The following is a 15,014-nucleotide window of genomic DNA, read 5'->3' on the forward strand; positions in this document are numbered from 1 at the left end:
TATTACAATTTTTTTTAAAAACAGTAAAAAAATTTAAAAAAACAGTAAAAAAAATATAAATATAAATTCTGTTAAATTTTTTTTTTAAATATTTAAAAAAAATTAGATTTTTTTTATGCCTTGCAGATTCCTGTGCAGAAAAAAAATCTGCACATGACCCCAGTGCTGGGGTGTGAACAGGGCACATAGAGGACAATGGGTTTTAATGTGCCCTTGCAGAACATGTGCAGAAAAACTGATGTCTCGGCAGTTAAAAAAACAGTTAAAAAAAAATAAAAAAAACAGTAAAAAAAATAAAAAAAATTCTGTTAAATTTTTTTTTTAATCTTAAATAAAAAAAATATTTAAACATTTTATTGCAAAAAAATAGTATTTTATGTGCCTTTAATGGCGCCCCTTTTACCTCGTTGGTGTTCCAGCGCTCTTCTCTTTATTTTTTACGTGCCATTGATGGGCCCTGCGTGGGCGTGTCTTTTGCTCTAATTTTTCTTGGTTAAATTGTTTAAAAAAAGTTAATAAAAATTAATTGAAATACAAAAATTTTATTGCAGAAAAAAAAAACTGCGGTGATCAAATACCAACAAAAGGAATCTGTTTGTGTGAAGAGAACTCTTCTTCCCAGAAGAGTTGAAGCTGTTATAGCTGCAAAGGGCGGGGCCAACTCAATATTGAACCCTACAGACTAAGACTGGGGGGCCATGAAAGGTCATGTGTGTGGGAAGGGCGGGGCCAACTCAATATTGAACCCTATGGACCAAGACAGGGGGCCATTAAAGGTCATGTGTGTGGATCCCCTCCATATCATGTGATTCAGATGTTCCAATCCCCTCCCAATCATGTGATTCAGGTGTCCCAATCCCCTCCATATCATGTGATTCAGGTGTCCCAATCCCCTCCCAATCATGTGATTCAGGTGTTCCAATCCCCTCCCAATCATGTGATTCAGGTGTTCCAATCCCCTCCCAATCATGTGATTCAGGTGTTCCAATCCCCTCCATATCATGTGATTCAGGTGTTCTAATCCCCTCCATATCATGTGATTCAGGTGTTCCAATCCCCTCCATATCATGTGATTCAGGTGTTCCAATCCCCTCCATACCATGTGATTCAGGTGTTCCAATCCCCTCCCAATCATGTGATTCAGGTTTTCCAATCCCCTCCCTATCATGTGATTCAGATGTTCCAACCTGACCACACCTCCCTGTTCACCTCTGTGAGCTATAAATAAAGTTATGAGGCGGGGATCCCCTGAGACCGGAATGTTATTTCAGTGGTTCCTCTGTGTGAGACGCCTGGGAAAGGTCAGAAGGAGCTCATTTCCTCTTTATGGTGATGACCACATTATTGTGGGACTAAAATTACACGTGAAGAGTGACTTGTGGACTTTCACTTCTCAGCTGAACAGTAAAGAACCCAACAAACTGACTTCTGCAGAACGTTCTCCATCACACGATATACATGGACAGAGGGGGGAGGGGAATCTCACAGAATATACAGTTGTGTTGAAAAAAGTGACTAAAGCTGAAAATCCTTCTAATCCTTTTCTTTCCATCCACACAAATGCATTGGGAACACGACACATTCTATTCCAAATCACAACATGAAGAAAAATACATCAAATTTGTGTTGTTCCTCTAAAAAAATGGAAGAAAAGTGAATAGTTAAAAAAAAATCTCAGTGTTTGTATTCTTCTTTACAAACTCCAACATTCACTATATAAACTGAGAAATGTTTGAAGATTTTGCTTTCCTTTGAATGACTTCATGAATATTTGGTTGTAGTCGCACTGTTTCTGAGAACTGCTGTACATCTGTGTTGCATGGAGTCCCCCAACTTCTGGCCCCTGTGATCAGGTATTCCAGCCCAGGATGATTGGACCACATTCCACAGTTCTTCTCTATTTCTTGGTTTGGCCTCAGAAACGGCATTTTTGATGTCACCCCACAAGTTTTCTATTGGATGAAGATCCGGGGATTGGGCTGGCCACTCCATAACATCCATCTTGTTGGTCTGGACCCAAGATGTTGCCCGTTTACTGGTGTGTTTGGGGTCGTTGTCTTGTTGGAACCCCCATTTCAAGGGCATTTCCTCTTCAGCATAAGGCAGCATGACCTCTTCAAGTATTCTGATGGATTCAAACTGATCCATGATCCCTGGTATGCGATAAATAGGCCCAACACCGTAGTATGAGAAACATCCCCATATCATGATGCTTGCACCACCATGCTTCACGGTCTTCACAGTGTACTGTGGCCTGAATTCAGTGTTTGGGGGTCGTCTGACAAAACTGTCTCCGCCCACTAGACCCAAAAAGAACAATCTTACTTCCATCAGTCCACAAAATGTTGCGCCATTTCTCTTTAGGCCGGTCAATGTGCTCTTTGGCAGATTGTAACCTCTTCAGCACACGTCTTTTTCCCAACAGTGGGACTTTGCGGGGACTTCTTGCAGATAGCTTGGCTTCACATTGGCGTCTTCTAATTGTAACAGTCCTCACAGGGAACGTCACACCTTCTTTCATCTTCCTGGAGCTGATTGTTGGCTGAGTCCTCACAGGGAACTTCACACCTTCTTTCATCTTCCTGGAGCTGATTGTTGGCTGAGTCCTCACAGGGAACGTCACACCTTCTTTCATCTTCCTGGAGCTGATTGTTGGCTGAGTCCCCCCCCATGTTGGCTATTCTTCTATCCATTTGAATGGTAGTTTTTCGCTTTCTTCCACGTCTTTCAGGTTTTGGTTGCCATTTTAAAGCATTTGCCATCATTTTAGCTGAGCAGCCGATCATTTTCTGCACTTCTTTATATGTTTTCCCCTCTCCAATCAACTTTTTAATCAAGGTACGCTGTTCTTCTGAACAATGTCTGGAACGACCCATTTTCCTCAGAATTTCAGAGAGAAATGCACTGTAACCAGCATGTCCAACATTTGCTGCCTTCCTTCCTTAAATAAGGGCAATAATTGCCACCTGTTTATCAAAGAATGAATGACCTCACTAATAGAACTCCACACGGCTATTATTGTGAACACGCCCCTTTCAATGAGTGATTCAATGACACAGAATCAGCAGCATGCATGTCATGACTGTTGGGTCTGTTGGATTTCTATTACTCTACTACACCTGCTAGGAAATGATGTGCCATGTAGAAATATCATTTCCACCAAAAACAGCGATTGATCCGGTTAGTGATGTCTGACGGCTAGTATTTTCAACACAACTGTAGCTGTCTTCTGAAGAACGTTCTCCATCACATTATAGGGAAGTTTGCTCATGCGCTGACCCCGCGTTGTCATGTGACGTGGCCTACCACTTGGTGGCTGAGTGGCTGTTTTTCCCATTCGCTTCCACTTTGTTATAATCCCACTAACAGTTGAGCGTGGAATATTTAGTAGCCAGGAAATGTCACGGATGGACTTATTGCCCAGGTGGCCACCTATCACGGGACCACGCTTGGAGTCACTGAGCTCCTGAGAGCGACCCATTCTATCACCAATGTTTGTAGAAGCCGTCTGCATGCCTAGGGGATGGATTGTATACACCTGTGTCCATGGAGGGGATTGGATAACCTGAATCACATGATATGGAGGGGATTGGAACACCTGAATCACATGATATGGAGGGGATTGGAACACCTGAATCACATGATATGAAGGGGATTGGAACACCTGAATCACATGATATGGAGGGGATTGGAACACCTGAATCACATGATATGGAGGGGATTGGAGCACCTGAATCACATGATTGGGAGGGGATTGGAACGCCTGAATCACATGATATGGAGGGGATTGGAACACCTGAATCACATGATATGGAGGGTGGGGAGAATACTGTTGGCAATATAGTCTATGTAAAGTGCTGTGTATATTGATGGCATTCTGTACATTGTGGTGGGATTTGGAACGCACGGATCTCTTGGGAACAAAACCTTTATTATCAGATCCTTAAAAAGAAGAGAGAGAGAGGTCACCTCGCTGCCCCAACCAACATGGCTGAAGGCAGACAACTGTCATGTGATCTCCCAAAGTGAGACATAGATCATCTATAGAACAGTCATGATGGTGTAAAGCAGATACAATAATTGTCCTTCAAGAGGGATCCATGCAGTTCACAGCCCAGTTCATATTCTGACCGAACAGATCGACCTCTTTCTGGTGACCCCTCTAGTGATATAAAGATCTATATAGAGGGATCGGGACCTCCTTCCTCCTGCCGGTGACCCCTCTAGTGATAGGATCTATATAGAGGAATCAGGACCTCCTTCCTCCTGCCGGTGACCCCTCTAGTGATAGGATCTATATAGAGGAATCAGGACCTCCTTCCTCCTGCCGGTGACCCCTCTAGTGATATAAAGATCTATATAGAGGAATCAGGACCTCCTTCCTCCTGCCGGTGACCCCTCTAGTGATAGGATCTATATAGAGGAATAAGGACCTCCTTCCTCCTGCCGGTGACCCCTCTAGTGATGGGATCTATATAGAGGAATCGGGACCTCCTTCCTCCTGCCGGTGACCCCTCTAGTGATATAAAGATCTATATAGAGGAATCAGGACCTCCTTCCTCCTGCCGGTGACCCCTCTAGTGATAGGATCTATATAGAGCAGCGGTTCTCAACCTGGGGGTCGCGACCCCTTTGGGGGTCGAACGACCATTTCCCAGGGGTCGCCTAAGACCATCGGAAAACACATATTTCCGATGGTCTTAGGAACCGAGACACCGCTCCTCTCTCCGGCGATGTGTGGGCGGGATGATACGCTGCTCCTGTCACCTGGCCACACCTCCGGGATCGCTCAGCTGCTCCGCCTCCTCGCCGCTGATTGGCCACCGGAACTGTAGCTCAGGAGAGGCACACAGGCGGCCAATCACCGGCGAGGAGGTGGAGCTTGGAGAGGAGGAGCCGAGCGGCAGCGCGCGTACATCAAAGAAGATCGAGGGAGCTGCCGGAGCGAGTGAAGAGGAGAGCGGCCAGAGAAGGAAGACAGCTGACAGGTAAGTGAGAGAGCGAGCCCAGGCTGGAGCAGGGGTCAGCAAAGTAAGTATCATTGGTGTCAGTGGGAGGAATAGTGCCCCATCGTTGGTGTCAGTGGGAGGAATAGTGCCCCATCGTTGGTGTCAGTGGGAGGAATAGTGCCCCATCGTTGGTGTCAGTGGGAGGAATAGTGCCCCATTATTGGTGTCAGTGGGAGGAATAGTGCCCCGTCATTGGTGTCAGTGGGGGGAATAGTGCCCCATCGTTGGTGTCAGTGGGAGGAATAGTGCCCCATCGTTGGTATCAGTGGGAGGAATAGTGCCCCATCATTGGTGTCAGTGGGAGGAATAGTGCCCCGTCATTGGTGTCAGTGGGGGGAATAGTGCCCCATCGTTGGTGTCAGTGGGAGGAATAGTGCCCCATCGTTGGTGTCAGTGGGAGGAATAGTGCCCCATCATTGGTGTCACTGGGAGGAATAGTGCCCCATCGTTGGTATCAGTGGGAGGAATAGTGCCCCATCATTTGTGTCACTAATACCAACGATGGGGCACTATTCCTCCCACTGATACCAACGATGGGGCACTATTCCTCCCACTGACACCAACGATGGGGCACTATTCCTCCCACTGACACCAACGATGGGGCACTATTCCTCCCACTGACACCAACGATGGGGCACTATTCCTCCCATTGACACCAGTGATGGGGCACTATTCATCCCACTGACATCAGTGATGGGGCACTATTCCTCCCACTGACACCAATGATGGGGCACTATTCCTCCCCCCACTGACACCAACGATGGGGCACTATTCCTCCCCCCACTGACACCAACGATGGGGCACTATTCCTCCCCCCACTGACACCAACGATGGGGCACTATTCCTCCCCCCACTGACACCAACGATGGGGCACTATTCCTCCCCCCACTGACACCAACGATGGGGCACTATTCCTCCCCCCACTGACACCAACGATGGGGCACTATTCCTCCCCCCACTGACACCAATGATGGGGCACTATTCCTCCCACTGACACCAATGATGGGACACTATTCCTCCCACTGACACCAATGATAGGGCACTATTCCTCCCACTGACACCAATGATGGGGCACTATTCCTCCCACTGACACCAATGATGGGGCACTATTCCTCCCACTGACACCAATGATGGGACACTATTCCTCCCACTGACACCAATGATGGGGCACTATTCCTCCCACTGACACCAATGATGGGACACTATTCCTCCCACTGACACCAATGATGTGGCACTATTCCTCCCACTGACACCAATGATGGGACACTATTCCTCCCACTGACACCAGTGATGGGGCACTACTCCCACTGACACCAGTGATGGGGCACTACTCCCCCCACTGACACCAGTGATGGGGCACTACTCCCCCCACTGACACCAGTGATGGAGCACTACTCCCCCCACTGACACCAATGATGGGGCACTACTCCCCCCACTGACACCAATGATGGGGCACTACTCCCCCCACTGACACCAATGATGGGGCACTACTCCCCCCACTGACACCAATGATGGGGCACTACTCCCCCCACTGACACCAATGATGGGGCACTACTCCCCCCACTGACACCAATGATGGGGCAATACTCCCCCCACTGACACCAATGATGGGGCACTACTCCCCCCACTGACACCAATGATGGGGCACTACTCCCCCCACTGACACCAATGATGGGGCACTACTCCCCCCACTGACACCAATGATGGGGCACTACTCCCCCCACTGACACCAATGATGGGGCACTACTCCCCCCACTGACACCAATGATGGGGCACTACTCCCCCCACTGACACCAATGATGGGGCACTACTCCCCCCACTGACACCAATGATGGGGCACTATTCCTCCCACTGACACCAATAATGGGGCACTATTCCTCCCACTGACACCAATGATGGGGCACTATTCCTCCCACTGACACCAATGATGGGGCACTATTCCTCCCACTGACACCAATGATGGGGCACTATTCCTCCCACTGACACCAATGATGGGGCACTATTCCTCCCACTGACACCAATGATGGGGCACTATTCCTCCCACTGACACCAGTGATGGGGCACTATTCCTCCCACTGACACCAATGATGGGGCACTATTCCTCCCACTGATACCAATGATGAAGCACTATTCCTCCCACTGACACCAACGATGGGACACTATTCCTCCCACTGACACCAATGATGGGGCACTATTCCTCCCACTGACACCAATGATGGGGCACTATTCCTCCCACTGACACCAACGATGGGACACTATTTCTCCCACTGACACCAATGATGGGGCACTATTCCTCCCACTGACACCAATGATGGGGCACTATTCCTCCCACTGACACCAATGATGGGGCACTATTCCTCCCACTGATACCAATGATGGGGCACTATTCCTCCCACTGACACCAATGATGGGACACTATTCCTCCCACTGACACCAATGATGGGGCACTATTCCTCCCACTGACACCAATGATGGAGCACTATTCCTCCCACTGATACCAATGATGGGGCACTATTCCCCCCACTGACACCAATGATGGGGCACTATTCCTCCCACTGACACCAATGATGGGACACTATTCCTCCCACTGACACCAATGATGGGACACTATTCCTCCCACTGACACCAATGATGGGACACTATTCCTCCCACTGACATCAGTGATGGGGCACTATTCCTCCCACTGACACCAATGATGGGACACTATTCCTGCCACTGACACCAATGATGGGGCACTATTCCCCCCACTGACACCAATGATGGGACACTATTCCTCCCACTGACATCAGTGATGGGGCACTATTCCTCCCACTGCAAAATTACAGTTATGAAGTAGCAACGAAAATAATTTTATGGTTGGGGGTCACCACAACATGAGGAACTGTATTAAGGGGTCGCGGCATTAGAAAGGTTGAGAACCACTGATATAGAGGAATCAGGACCTCCTTCCTCCTGCCGGTGACCCCTCTAGTGATGAGATCTATATAGAGGAATCAGGACCTCCTTCCTCCTGCTGGTCCTCCAGTTGCAATAATATGAAATAAGTGTTCCCTCCTGTAGCTCTGGCCAACACTCCCCCCCCCCCAATATTGTCCTCTATCAGTAGGCCGGAGTAGAGGGAAGTCATGGCCCCCCTTTCTTTCTGTATTCACTTTCTCTTTGTCCATTGACTTTAGTGAGTTTCACTGCAGATATCTTCTCCTTTCTTGCTGACTGGTGGCATTCACCGGGGATTTGGGGACAATGGATGTCCTGTGAATGGGATGCATTCAGGTTTGTGAATTCCGGGACACAACTGTTATTTTAGAAGCCTTTGTTTGCCTCTCATCTACTCTGCTAATTACAGTGGAGGGTCCGCGGTATCCCCTCTATTGCTGCAGGCAAAATCTGTCTCCCGTTGTCACCCGTAGTTGATGGCATTTTCTGAATTCTTCGCTTTTATTGTCACGCTAAGGTGTTTGATCATTTTTTGGTTTGTTGTAGAAGCTTGAACCAGGCCAAGGGTTCCCCATGATCTACTGAGCTGCAGCAGAGCAAAAAAAAAATCAGACGGGAATGCCCGGTGTGGCAGAGCTGTTTAAATCTCAGAACTGGATGGACAGAAATACAGATCCATTGGCTCCCCTATATCATTTATGTCTGAATGTTGACGATCAGATATTATTTTCATATATTTTCTTTTTGTCCTTATTGTGAGGGTTGGTCCTAGAATTTAGATGGCGTTGGATTCAGACCTAATTTCATGACTTATGGTGACCTGAGCTGAATCCAAATTTGTGTTATCCTGGATACCTTGGATTCCCAAAAGGCTTTTGGGAGAATGGGACCAAAGGTTGCTCCATAGGTTTCTACTTCTGATGTTGCATGAGTCACCTTAGTTTGATTGCCAGTCCCACCAAGTTCCACTTTTCCCTAGCTTGACTGCCAGACTCACCAAATTCCAACCCTTCCTTACATTGACTAACAGTGCCACCATGTTCCACCTTTCCTTAGATTGACTGCCAATGCCATCAGGTCGCATCCTTCCTTAGACTGAATGTCAGTGCCACCAAGTTCCACTTTTCCCTAGCTTGACTGCCAGTCTCACCAAGTTTCAACCAATCCTTAGCTTGACTGCCACCAGGCCCCATCCTTCACTTGTGGACTGCCACGGTCACCAAGTTTCACCCTTCCTTAGCTTGACTGCCAGTCTCAACAGTTTTCAACCCTTCCTTAGATTGACTGTCAGTGCCACCAAGGTCCACTTTTCCCTAGCTGGACTACCAGTCTCATCAGGTTCCAACCCTTCGTTAGATTGACTGCCAGTGCCACCAAGTTCCACCTTTCCCTAGCTTGACTGCCAGTCTCATCAGGTTCCAACCCTTCCTTAGATTGACTGCCAGTGCCACCAAGTTCCACCTTTTCCTAGCTTGACTGCCAGATTCACCACATTTCAACCCTTCCTTAGATTGACTGTCAGTGCCACAAAGGTCCACTTTTCCCTAACTTGACTGCCAGTCTAACCAGGATCCAACCTTTCCTTAGATTGACTGCCAGTGCCACCAAGCTTCACTTTTCCCTAGCTTGACTGCCAGTCTCACCAGGTTCCAACCCTTCTTTAGATTGACTGCCAGTCTCACCAGGTTCCAACCAGTCCTTAGGTTGACTGCCACCACGCCCTATCCTTCACTTGTGGACTGCCAGTCTCACCAGGTTCCAACCCTTCCTTAGATTGACTACCAGTGCCACCATGTTCCCCCTTTTCCTAGCTTGACTGCCAGACTCACCACATTTCAACCCTTCCTTAGATTGACTGCCAGTGCCACCAAGATCCACTTTTCCCTAACTTGACTGCTAGTCTCACCAGGTTCCAATTTTTCCATAGATTGACTGCCAGTCTCACCAGGTTCCAACCCATCCTTAGATTGACTGCCGCCAGGCCCCATCCTTCACTTGTTGACTGCCAGGGTCACCAAGTTTCACCCTTCTTTAGCTTGACTGCCAGTCTCACCAGGTTCCATTCTTCCTTAGATTGACTGCAAGTTCCATCAGGCCCAATCCTTCCTTTGTTGACTGCCAATCTCACCAGGTTCCACCCTTCCTTAGTTGACTTCCAGTGCCAACAGGCCCAATCCTTCCTTTGTTGATTGGCAGTCTCACCAAGTGCCACCCTTCCTTAGATTGACTTCCAGTGCCACCAGGCCCCATCCTTCCTTTGTTGACTGCCAGTCTCACCAAGTGCCACCCTTCCTTAGATTGACTGCCAATGCCACCAAGTTCCACCTTACCTTAGCTTGACTGCCATTGCCACCAGGTTCCTCCCTTCTATTTTAGTTTTCCTGGTATAATTTTTAAAAGAAGTGGTTCAGGGCTGTTTTTTGGCCCCATCCTCTCGTGAGGCCAGGCTATCAGGAGCATCTTAAACCATTCTGCACCATTTGTATCATTTGCTGCTCTCTAATACGCATTTTTTGGAGTCTTGTTTAGATCTTTTTTATAATAATTGGACTCAGATTTAGTTCTATAAATTGTTAAAAACTATTTATATGGAAACATACACCGACCAGCCAAACAGTTATGAGCCCCCGCCATAACCTGTCACGTCATGGACCCCACTAGACCTCTGAAGGTATTCTGTGGTATCTGCCACCAGACAGTCAGTAGCAGATCCTTTAAGTCCTGTTAGTCAGGAGGCAGGGCTTTCATGGATCGCACTTGTTTTTTCAGCACATCCCACAGATGCTTGATTGGACTGGGATCTGGAGAATTTGGAGTGCAAGTCAACACCTCAAACATAGTGTTGTGTTCCTCAAACCATTCTTGAACTCATCAGACCAGGCCACCTTCTTTCATTGCTCCGTGGTCCAGTTCTGAGGCTCACCTGCCCATTGTAGGGACTTTTGGTTGTGAACATGGGTCAGCATGGACATCCTGACCGGTCTGTGGCTACACAGCCCCATACACAACAAACTGTGATGCTCTGTGTTTGCTGACACCTTTCTATCAGAACCAGCATTCACTTTCCCAACAATTTGAGCTCTAGTAGCTCTTCTGTTGGATCAGACTACATGGATCAGTCTTCCCTCCCTGCCTCCATCAATGAGCCTTTGCCGCCCACCTCCATCAATGAGCCTTTGCCGCCCACCTCCATCAATGAGCCTTTGCCACCCCACCTCCACCAATGAGCCTTTGCCGCCCACCTCCATCAATGAGCCTTTGCTGCCCCACCTCCATCAATGACCCTTTGCCGCCCACCTCCATCAATGAGCCTTTGCCGCCCACCTCCATCAATGAGCCTTTGCCGCCCACCTCCATCAATGAGCCTTTGCCGCCCACCTCCATCAATGAGCCTTTGTCGCCCACCTCCATCAATGAACCTTTTCCGCCCACCTCCACCAATGAGCCTTTGCCGCCCACCTCCATCAATGAGCCTTTGCCGCCCACCTCCACCAATGAGCCTTTGCCGCCCACCTCCATCAATGAACCTTTGCTGCCCCACCTCCATCAATGAGCCTTTGTCGCCCACTTCCATCAATGAACCTTTGCCGCCCACCTCCATCAATGAGCCTTTGTCGCCCACCTCCATCAATGAGCCTTTGCTGCCCCACCTCCATCAATGAGCCTTTGCCGCCCACCTCCATCAATGAGCCTTTGTCGCCCACCTCCATCAATGAGCCTTTGCTGCCCCACCTCCATCAATGAGCCTTTGCCGCCCACCTCCATCAATGAACCTTTGCTGCCCCACCTCCATCAATGAACCTTTCTCGCCCACCTCCATCAATGAGCCTTTGCTGCCCAGCTCCATCAATGAGCCTTTGCCGCCCACCTCTATCAATGAGCCTTTGCCGCCCACCTCCATCAATGAGCCTTTGCCGCCCACCTCCATCAATGAGCCTTTGCCGCCCACCTCCATCAATGAGCCTTTGCCGCCCACCTCCATCAATGAGCCTTTGCCACCCCACCTCCACCAATGAGCCTTTGCCGCCCACCTCCATCAATGAGTTGCCGCCCACCTCCATCAATGAGCCTTTGCCGCCCACCTCCATCAATGAGTTGCCGCCCACCTCCATCAATGACCCTTTGCCGCCCACCTCCATCAATGAGCCTTTGCCGCCCACCTCCATCAATGAGCCTTTGCCACCCACCTCCATCAATGAGCCTTTGCCGCCCACCTCCATCAATGAGCCTTTGTCGCCCACCTCCATCAATGAACCTTTGCCGCCCACCTCCATCAATGAGCCTTTGTCGCCCACCTCCATCAATGAGCCTTTGCTGCCCCACCTCCATCAATGAGCCTTTGCTGCCCCACCTCCATCAATGAGCCTTTGCTGCCCCACCTCCATCAATGAACCTTTGCTGCCCCACCTCCATCAATGACCCTTTGCTGCCCACCTCCATCAATGAGCCTTTGCCGCCCACCTCCATCAATGAGCCTTTGCTGCCCCACCTCCATCAATGAGCCTTTGCTGCCCCACCTCCATCAATGAGCCTTTGCTGCCCCACCTCCATCAATGAGCCTTTGCCGCCCACCTCCATCAATGAGCCTTTGCTGCCCCACCTCCATCAATGAGCCTTTGCTGCCCCACCTCCATCAATGAGCCTTTGCTGCCCCACCTCCATCAATGAACCTTTCTCGCCCACCTCCATCAATGAACCTTTCTCGCCCACCTCCATCAATGAACCTTTGCCGCCCACCTCCATCAATGAGCCTTGGCCCCCTACGACCCTGTCAACGGTTCCCCAGTTCTCCTTTCTTCAACCACTTTTGGTTGCTCCTGACCACTGCAGACCAGGAACACCCCCCAAGAGCTGCAGTTTTGGAGTTGCTCTGACCCAGTCATCTAGACATCCTAATTTGGTCCTTGTCAGAACCCCTCAAACCTCCACCCACTTTCAGGTGTCATTATAATGAGATAATCAATGTTCTTCACGTCACCTGTTGGTGGTCCAAATGTCTTGTCGGTGTATGAACAGGCATCTATGAGAAGAGAAGTTCTCAGTGGACAGTCATGGACACGTCCTCGTGGTATTGAATCTCATGTGGTTATTTATGTAGGTCATCCAGAAGCGGGACTCAAGTCCCACTCAAGTGGGACACAATTTTTTAACGACTACACGACAACTGACCTCATTTAGCAGAAGTTTTCTCGTCTCTATTACAAAACAATACAGTGAAACCAACCGAAGTCCCTGACACCCGGCACATCTCCGCCAACCATCGGCCCACGTTGTGTAGACCTCATGTACACAATTAGGACTTAGGCAAGCTTGGACCCCCATTCAGTTTAGAAATTCTCTCTGAAAATCCACAGCGGGCAGAAGAATGGAGGACAAAGCCTTTATGTCCGTCCTTCATCCTCCACAGTCCTCACACAATGGAAGTCAGGAACAAGGGACATTCCAGGGACTATTTTATGAGGACTAAGGTCCGGCCCGTCACCATGGAAATATTAACAGCTGAGTGATGAAGGCAAAAGGACAAAGGGGAGGAAGAAAAATCGGAATTGTCCTGGACAGGGGCGGACTGACAAGTCATGGGGCCCTCCGGCAATAGGGGAGCATGGGGCCCCGTGTCCTTGCCCACACTCAAAGAACACCCCCAAAAAGCCTATAAAAGGTACCAGGGGCATCTCATGGGGCCCCCTACTGACCCTGGGCCCTTGGGCAGTGCCCGAGTGCTCGAATGGTCAGTCCGCCCCTGGTCCTGGAGGACTGAGGGGGAACAGAACTAAAGATTTGGTCTGGTGGATGACGTCCAGCGATGAGCTGAGTGATTCGGCAAACTACCATCAGCCATATTTTACCAAAATTTTCAACTTTGCTCATTTTGGGGCAATTTGTCTGAAAAAAAATCTAGTTTTATTTTGACATATTTAGAGTGTTTTTGTAGGCATTTGGGTTGTTTGGTTCATTTCCTTGATGGCACATTTGTCCCGAGGGCCGAATCCAGCTAGCCAGGTCGTTTCATGTGGCCCTCGCCCCTCTCCTCTCCAACCCCACCTTGTCTCAGAAGTCGGCAGCAGAGGAGGGAGGACAGAACTCCTCCGCCAGATCCTGCGCTTCTCCATGCAGTCTCAGAAAGGATTGAAGGATCGGCTCTGCCCCCTCCCCATCCCATTTCAATCAGCAGCAGCAGAAAGGAGGACAGATCTCCTCCGCCAGATCCTGCGCTTCTCCATGCAGTATCACAAAGGATTGTCTCTGCCCCCCCCCCCAAACCCACTTCAATCAACAGCAGCAGAGAGGAGGACAGAACTCCTGCAGATCCTGCACTTCTCCATGCAGTCACAGAGATGATCGTGTCTGCCCCCCCCCCCCCCCCAAAACCCCTACTCAACTGTCAGCAGTAGAGAGGAGGACAGCGCTCCTCCTACAGATCCTGCGCTTCTCCATCCTTGGCTCCATCCATGGCAGAGCAGTCTCCAATAAAGTTTGTTGTGGATGATCCCCGCAGTATGCGACCCCGCCCCCCCCCCCCCAGACTTGCAGGAGGGCTGGAGGGGCAGGTTCCCCAAGTGCAATGTTTTCAACTGCGGGGGTTGGGGACTACATGGCAAGCTGCACCCCCCCCGTCACACGGGTGTCCTGCCTTTCCTTTTTTGCCTCTGGCTCAGTAACAATAGATCCTCCACAACAAATTTCCCCCCAGCAACAATAGATCCACCATAAGAACAATACACCCTGACCCCCAGCAACAGTATACCTCCACAACAAAATACCCCCAGCAACAATAGATCCTCCACAACAAAATACCCCCCAGCAACAATAGATCCTCCACAACTTAATACCCCCCAGCAACAATAGATCCTCCACAACAAAATATCCCCAGCAACAATAGATCCACCATAAGAACAATACACCCCGACCCCCAGCAACAGTATACCCCCACAATGAAATTCCCCCCTATCAACAATAGACCCTCCACAACAAAATACCCCCCAGCAACAATAGACCCTCCACAACAAAATACCCCCAGCAACAATAGATCCTCCACAGCAAATATTCTACCAGCAACAATAGATCCAC

The sequence above is a fragment of the Staurois parvus genome, unplaced genomic scaffold (genome assembly GCF_062004578.1).
Source record: "Staurois parvus isolate SC_StPar_1 unplaced genomic scaffold, SC_StPar_1.0 ptg002880l, whole genome shotgun sequence".
In the NCBI taxonomy this organism is placed as follows: Eukaryota; Metazoa; Chordata; class Amphibia; order Anura; family Ranidae; genus Staurois; species Staurois parvus.